The following is an 8,400-nucleotide window of genomic DNA, read 5'->3' as shown; positions in this document are numbered from 1 at the left end:
CGTTGATCCAAACTGAGGAATGCTTAGGAGGGCTTGTTTGCTTAACATTTACATAACATAACATGGTCATTATGGGAAACAAAAGCCAAACTTAACAAAGTTTTAAATATGAATGCTGCAAACACAGTGAATGTGGGGTAGAAATTCATATAGTACTGGTTCTAGGAATTTATAAAATATCGCAAACGTCTTATAGCAAGGCGGTTTTTCTAAAAGTCTTTTGATTCCCTCAGGTTTACACAGCCACTGCATGTAAATTAGCTTTGGCGTGGGAGCCAAAGATTTAAACCAACATAGAGCCCACTTAGAGAGCAGCTAGCACCTCAGAGTCTACTGCAAAGGAATGTCTGAAAGGGGCTTATCGCTTTAACATTTACATCCCGTTGTAAAAGCAGAAGTCAGCATGGCAATTGGGACTAACAATGCTTAACCCAAGAGTTCTAAATACAAACACTACTTAAGACATTATATAACTACACAATCAGTCGCTACCCGGCACCCGACATATGCCTAATTCTACGGAGTCTGAGGTAGGATTTAAAGTACTAAGATTTCATAAAGTACAGTGAACATGAGGTAGGAATACACAAAATATATAGTAAACATGAGGTAACTAAGATTTCATAAAGTACAATGAACATGAGGTAGGAATACACAAAATATATAGTAAACATGAGGTAGGAATATATAAAATATAGTGAACTAAACACTACTTTTACAGCAAGTATGGCTTTTAAAATTTCTTGGTTTCTTGGGTCTCTCAATAGCATGCTTTTAACCTAAGTCCATGGTATATTTTATTACTGTCCTCTCATTGGCGAGACCTCATCTCTACAATAAATCAAAAAAATTAACTGGGCGTGGTAGCGCGCACCTGTAGTTCCGGCTACTCAGAAGGCTGAGGCAGAAGGATCGCCGGAGCCCAGCAGCAGGTCGAGGCTGTGGTGGCCGGGAGCAGCCACTGCGCGACAGAGTGAGACTCCAACTCAAAAAAAAAAAAAAAGAAGTCTAGAGCAGAGAACAGTCCAGGAACCAGGACAGAAGGCTAAGCAGATCCATGCAAATCTAATCGCTATTAGTTTGCATAAAAACGTATTTGGCAATAGTCTCCAGCATAGGAGACTTGCAGCAATCCAGGCATGAAGTAATAAGGATTCAGATGAAAGTAATGGCAGTGTAAATAGGGAAACAAATCTATAAGGGAAAAATTCAGTGAGTCAGTGCTGGGTGCTCACCCTGTAATCCCACCAAATTGGGAGGCTAAGGTGGGAGGATTGCTCGAGCCTTGGAGTTTGAGGCCCTGTGTCTACAGAACATAGCTAGACCCTGTCTCTACAGAAAATTTAAAATTTAGCCATGCATGATACTGCACTGCCTATAGTCCCTGCTACTCAGGCTGAGGCAGAAGGATCGCCTGAGCCCAGGTTGCTGAGGCTGCTGTGAGCCATGATCGTGCCACTGCACTTAGCCTGAGCAACAGAGTGAGATCCCCACCTCAAAAAAAAAAAAAAGGAGAAGGGAAAAGGAGAAGGGAAAGTCACTAGTGATGCCAAAGCTGCAAGAAAACAGGGAACTTGCAGAGGGGAAGTAGTTTGGTGGTAAAGATGATGAATACGAGTGCACTTGATTTTGAAATGACAGAAGTGTGTGTGGCTGTGCTTTGGGTACAATAGGTAAATCTGGAGGAATAGATTTAGGAGTTTTGTGTACTATATGGATTTGCAGAGCTAGCACTTTGGAGGTGACGTCGGTTCCTCCTTGGTATTTTATTATACTTGCACTTGCGTGTCACTGTTCCACCAGATGCCTAGCTTGTGAATAGCATGGTTCATACCATAGTGAGATGAGTCATACTCTGTTTTCCCATTCATTTTATGCCATTTTCTTAGAGAACTCAATCAAAACAGGTATCATTGTAACACATCATATTGCTTATGGAAAGACTACAAATAAGTCTAATTTGTTCAGTAGTTTTAAAATTTAGTTTCTTTTCTTGTCTTTTAAGTTGACTTTCTTGGCTGGGCTCAGTGGCTCAGCCTGTGAACCCACCATTTTGGGATGCTGACGCGAGTGGACTGCCTGAGCCCGCGGTTTCGAGACCAGTCCGGGCAACTTGGCAAGACCTCATCTCTACAATAGAAATAAAAAATTAGCCCGGCGTAGTAGCGTGCACCTGTAGTTCTGGCTACTTGGAAGATTTAGGTAAAAGGATCGCCAGAGCCCAAGCAGGTTGATGCTGGGGCGGCTGTGAGCGTGCCACTGCACTCCAGCCTGTGCGACAGAGTGAGACTCCAGCTTCAAAAAAAAAAAATTAGCCGGGCTCGGTGGCTCAGTCAGTAATCCCGCGCCTTTGGGAGACTGAGGTGAGTGGATTGCATGAGCCCGCGGGTTCGAGACCTGCCTGGGCAACTTGGCGAGACCTCATCTCTACAATAAATAAAAAATGGGCCGGCCGTGGTAGCGCATACCTGTAGTTCCAGCTACTTGGAAGGCTGAGGCGGAAGGATCTCCAGAGCCCAGCAGGTGGAGGCTGCAGCGGCCAGGAGTGGCCACTGCACTCCAGTCTGGGCGACTGAGTGAGACTCCAACTCAAAAAAAAAAAAAATTTAGTTTCTTGAAGCCCTAATTTAAGATAACAAGGCAGGTCCTGGACAGCCTCCGCTGGGGTGGAGGAGGCTGAGCAGGTATAGCTATGGTTTATCCGTTGCTACTTTGACCAGAGCTGTTTCACTTTTTGTTTAATATATGACTTCCACATAACATTGATTTAAAATAGGAATTTTCTGCCAAAAAAAAAAATTTTTTTGGCACTTCAAATCTTTGGTCTAAGATTTTTTTCCCCCTCCAGGTTTTTGTTTTTGTTTTGTTTTGTTTTTTTTGAGTTGGAGTCTCACTCTGTCACCCAGACTGGAGTGCAGTGGCCGCTCCCGGCCACTGCAGCCTCGACCTGCTGGACTCCGGCGATCCTTCCGCCTCAGCCTTCCAAGTAGCTGGAACTACAGGCGTGTGCTGCCAGGCCTGGCCAATTTTTTTTTTTTTATTGTAGAGATGAGGTCTCGCCAAGTTGCCCAGGCGGGTCTCGAACCCTCGAGCTCGGGCAATCCTCTCACCTCAGCCTCCCAAAGTGCTGGGATTACAGGGTGAGCCACCGAACCGGGCTCCCCCTCCAGGTTTTAACAGAACCTCCTCCCTCCCTTTCCCCTTCTTCTCTTCCTTCTTCCCTCCCTTTCTTCCTTTTTCTTTCTGATCAAAAACTTCTCAAGAACAACCAGTCAGGCGTGATGGCTCATGCCTGTAATCCCAGCACTTTAGGAGGTGGAGGCGAGAAGATTGCCTGAGCCCATGGGTTCGAGACCAGCCTGGGGAACTTCGTGAGACCTTCTCTCTACAGTTAAAAAAAAAAAATAGAGCCGGGCTCGGTGGCTCAGCCTGTAATGCCGCGCCTTTGGGAGGCTGAGGTGAGTGGATTGCCTGAGTCTATGGGTTTGAGAGCCACCTGGGCAACTTGGCGAGACCTCATCTCTACAATAAATCAAAAATTAGCCGGGCGTGGTAGCGCGCGCCTGTAGTTCCAGCTACTTGGAAGGCTAAGGGCGGAAGGATCACCTGAGCCCAGCAGGTCGAGGCTGCAGCGGCCATGAGTATACCACTGCACTCTGACCTGGGTGACAGAATAAGACTCTGAATAAAAAAATTTTTAAAAGGCGGGGGGCGGCTGGTGCTGCATCCTGCACAGCTGGGAGGTAAAGGATTCTGAAAGAGGAACAGCACACTATAGCACAAAACACTTTTAGAACTAGAAGGTGGGAGAACCAGGGGGCACTTTGCCTCATAGGACTAAGGCCCTGAGTTTCTTACCCATTAGTCTTTTATTAGTACAAAATGACACAGTTAAGTAAGCCATCAAGGACAAAGTACAGACAATGCAAAGAGAACTCCTTGTTTTGATCTTAGAAAGCTTTTGTGGGCCAGGCACAGTGGCTCACGGCTATAATCCCAGCACTTTGGGAGGCCAATGTGAAAAGATTGCCTGAGTCCATGGATTTGAGACCAGCCTGGGCAAATTGGTGAGACCTCATCTCTACGGTAAATCAAAAAATTAGCCGGGCATGGTGGCACGTGCCTGTAGTTCCAGCTACTTGGAAGGCTGAGGCGGAAGAATCACCTGAGCCCAGCAGGTCGAGGCTGCGGTGGCCGGGAGCATGCCACTGCCCTCCAGCCTGGGTGACAGAGTGAGACTCCGACTCAAAAGAGAAAAAAGAAAGAAAGCTTTTGTGATAAAGTGTGACTGTTTACAAGATAAAGCGCAGTTGCTTGCAAGACAATGTATAACTTTTTATCTAACCCAACACAACAGACACTGCATCTTTAGAACATGCCTCAGCATACGTGCCTATCTGTCTTTGCCATTATAGGCATTCTTGGCTGGTTGTGACTTTGCACGTATGGCAAGTATGTTTTCAGCAGAGTTCAAGCAAGGCAGTGGTCTTGGGTGGGAGACAGGACATGAGCGGGAGGCAATTCACAAATGGAAGTGACTGACACACATGAAAATTATTTGACCTCCTTCATAATAAAAGACTTACAAATTAAAATGGTATCGAGAGTTTCTAACTCTCAGATGGGCAAGAATGAAAGTGTGGGTGGGAGGCACAGGGAACAAGCACTCATGAACCGTTGGTGGGAATATACATTGGCAGAACACTTTGAGGATCAATTTGACTCTGAATTTGAGTTTCATTCACAAACTCCAGTGCTAGGAGTAATATTCTAAGAACAAATAGAACAAATGCCCCAAGATCTATATACACAGAGCGAAAATTGGAGGCAATCTAAATATTAAGGAACTGGCTAAAAAAAATTATGATCAAGCCATATAAAATATTATTGTTTTATATGTTCTGATATGAGACATTATTAAGTGAAAATTGTCTATTGTGCAAACAAAAAAATCAGTTCAAATGAGTAAAATTGTATATTATATAAATAAAAAATATTTATACATATTCCTTTCGTTATTATTTTTTGAGTCAGGGTCTCACTCTGTTGTCCAGGCTGAAGTGCAGTGGCACTATCAACTCAGTGGCAACCCCAAACTCCTGAGTTCTTCAGCCTTCCGAGTAGCTGGGACTATAGACATGCTATAGCACCACACCCAGCTAATTTTAATTTTTTGTAGACAAGGTCTCGCTATGTTGCCTAGGCTGATCTCAAACTCCTGGACTCAAGCAATCCTCCTACTTCAGCCTCCCAAAGTGCTGGGATTAGAGGCATGAACCACCACAACTGGCCAAGATTTTGTGTTTAAAATGAAATCAATTTAGTTGTGATTTCACAAAAGTCATTAACAAAAGAGTTTATAACAGAAACTAAGAGAATGAACTCTGAAGGAAGAGTTGAATGGGGAAAAAGAACGAGCAAAGAGTTAAGCTTAGAATATGCCCGCTGGGCTCGGTGGCTCAGCCTGTAATCCCGCGTCTTGGGAGGCTGAAGTGAGTTGATTGCCTGAGCCCAGGGGTTCGAGACCTGCGTGGGCAACTTGGTGAGACCTCATCTCTACAATAAATCAAAAATTAGCCGGCGTGGTAGCACGCGCCTGTAGTTCCAGCTACTTGGAAGGCTGAGGCGGAAGGATCGCCGGAGCCCAGCAGGTTGAGGCTGCGGTGGCCAGAAGCGGCCACTGCACTCCAGTCTGGGCGACAGAGTGAGATTCCAACGCAAAAAAAATAAAAAAAATTTTAAAAAAGCCGGGCTCAGTGGCTCAGCCTGTAATACCGCGCCCCGGGAGTGGCCACTGCACTCCAGTCTGGGTGACAGAGTGAGACTCCAAATCAAAAATAAAATAAAATAAAATAAAAGATGGCATCTGTAACTGTGGTTCATTTATCTGTATAGTCGGTGGAACTGAGAGCAGATTGCAAAGGAATAATGAAAATGTAATAGTACTAAATGAGACTAGTCAAAATCAGCCACTTATTCAAGGGAATGAGAGAACAAGGACATTTGAAAGGGCAGCAGGATCAAATGAGTTGTGCTCTAAATGGGAAGGTTTATGAACGTTTGAAAACAAGGTTAATGGAGAAAGACTGGAGGAGATATTGGAGAGAAAGGACATGTGAGCAAAGATCTCTTCAAGACTAAGTGTGTTTTCACGTATTTAACAAATTGTTCTGAAGGCCTGCCTTGCGAAGCACCTGAGTTACAGCTGTGAACCGTACTGAACAGTCGTTGCCCTTGGTACTTATGGTCTACTTAAGACTCCAAGCCAAGAGAAGAGAAGGAAGAGGTATCACTTATACTCCAGGGAAGAACAGGAAGATAAGTGCAAAAAACTGTGGGATGTCTTGCACTTGAAAGAGGATAGAATAGCTAAATAGAAAAGCCTGGAGAGAAATCTCTGGTGTCTCTCTACTTATAAGGATGTCTCTCTCCCATGGGATTAGGGACCCACCCTTATGACCTCACTTAACCTTAATTACCTCTGAAAGGCCCCATCTTCAAATGCAGTCACACTGGGGGCTAGGACTTCAACATATGGATTTGGTGGTGGCGGGGACAATTTATAACACGTGGGGATGAGGGTCAAAATGGGAGAGCTGGACATTGGTTATGTGTGAGAGGAAGTAGACATGGGAAGGATTTCTCCTTGTAGCTGACCATGGAGAGGCTGGGATGGAGAGAAATTATAGTGCAGCTAGGAATTGTGAGAAAGAGGTTGTGCATTTCTTTGTTTCCTGGGAAACCTACTTGGAGATTTAAAGCTGATAAAACAATCTAGATTGCTACAGGGGGAAAATACACTCTCAAATGTTTAAATTCAAATGCAGCTTCAAGTAATAGTGAGTTTGAAATGTGGGCATTATTATTATTATTATTATTAGAGTTGGAGTCTCACTCTGTTGCCCAGACTGGAGTGCAGTGGCCACTCCCAGCCACCGCAGCCTCGACCCGCTGGGCTGTGGTGATCCTTCCGCCTCAGCCTTTCGAGTAGCCAGAATTACAGGCGTGCGCTACCACGCCCGGCTGATTTTTTGATTTATTGTAGAGATGAGGTCTCGCCAAGTTGCCCAGGCGGGTCTCGAACCCGCGGGCTCAGGCAATCCACTCACCTCAGCCTCCCAAGGCGTGGGATTACAGGCTGAGCCACCGAGCCCGGCTGAAATGTGGGCATTATTAAACAATAACAATATATTTATAGACATTTAGATTCTATTCATTTTTACATACATTCACACGTTTCTTACAACAACCTAGCAGAGGGCTGGGCATGATGATTTATGCCTGTAATCCCAGCACTTTGCAAAGCTAGGTGAGAGGATTGCTTGAATCCAGGAGTTTGAGACCAGCCAAGGCAACATAGGGAGACTTTGTTTCTGCAAAAAAAATTTTTTAAATGATGCGGGCATCATGGCATGTACCTGTAGTCCCAGCTACTCAGGAGACTGAGGTGGAAGAATTGCCTGAGCCTAGGAGGTAGAGGCTGCAGTGAGCCATGACGGTGCCACTGCACTCCAGCCTGGGTGTCAGAGTGAGACCCCGACCAAAACAAAACAAAACATAAACCACCAATCTTATAGAGTAGTTGGGATAATCACATTCCCATTTTTTAGATGAGACAGTAATTTAGCCAGGTGTAGTGGCTCATGCCTGTAATCCCAGCACTTTGGGAGGTGGAGGTGAGAGGATTGCTTGAGCCCAGAGGTTTGAGACCAGCTTGGGCAACTTGGTGAAACCGCCTATCTACAATAAAACAAACAAAATTAGCTGGGCGTGCTGGTGCATGCCTGTGGTTCCAGCTACTTGGAAGGCTGAGGCGGAAGGATCTTCTGAGCCCAGGGGCGCCACTGCACTCCAGCCTGGGCAACAGAGTGAAATTCCTATCCACCCTACCTCCCCCCAGAAAGAAACTGTAATTTAAGTGAAACTGACGGGGTGGTGGCTCTTGCCTATAATCCCAGCACTTCGGGAGGCTGAGGTGAGAGGACTGTCTGAGCTCACAGGTTGGAGACCAGCCCAGGCAACTTGTTGAGACCTCGTCTCTACAATAAATCCAAAAATCAGCCGGGTGTGGTGGCGCACGCCTGTCATTCCGGCTCCTCGGAAGGCGGAGGCGGAAGGATCGCCGGAGCCCGGCAGGTCGAGGCTGCGGTGGCCGGGAGCGGCCCCTGCGCTCCAGCCTGGGCGAGCGAGTGAGACTCCCACTCAAAAAAACAAAATTCACTCACTCACTCTGACCTTGCTAATTTGCCTTCCATTCACCATTCAAGACTGAAAGAAACAAACAAAAAACAGGCAGGAGGGGCAGCGGCAAGGTCATCCCATAGAAAACGAACTTCCAAATGAAAGCCACGAAAGGGAGCCTCCGCGGGACTCCGGAGCGGGCGGTGCCCGGAGGGCCCG

Source organism: Carlito syrichta, unplaced genomic scaffold (assembly GCF_000164805.1).
Source record: "Carlito syrichta isolate Samal-C Ts95f unplaced genomic scaffold, Tarsius_syrichta-2.0.1 Scaffold309926, whole genome shotgun sequence".
NCBI classification, from domain to species: Eukaryota; Metazoa; Chordata; class Mammalia; order Primates; family Tarsiidae; genus Carlito; species Carlito syrichta.
The sequence above is the reverse complement of the archived record's forward strand: the minus strand, read 5'-3'. Positions refer to the sequence as shown.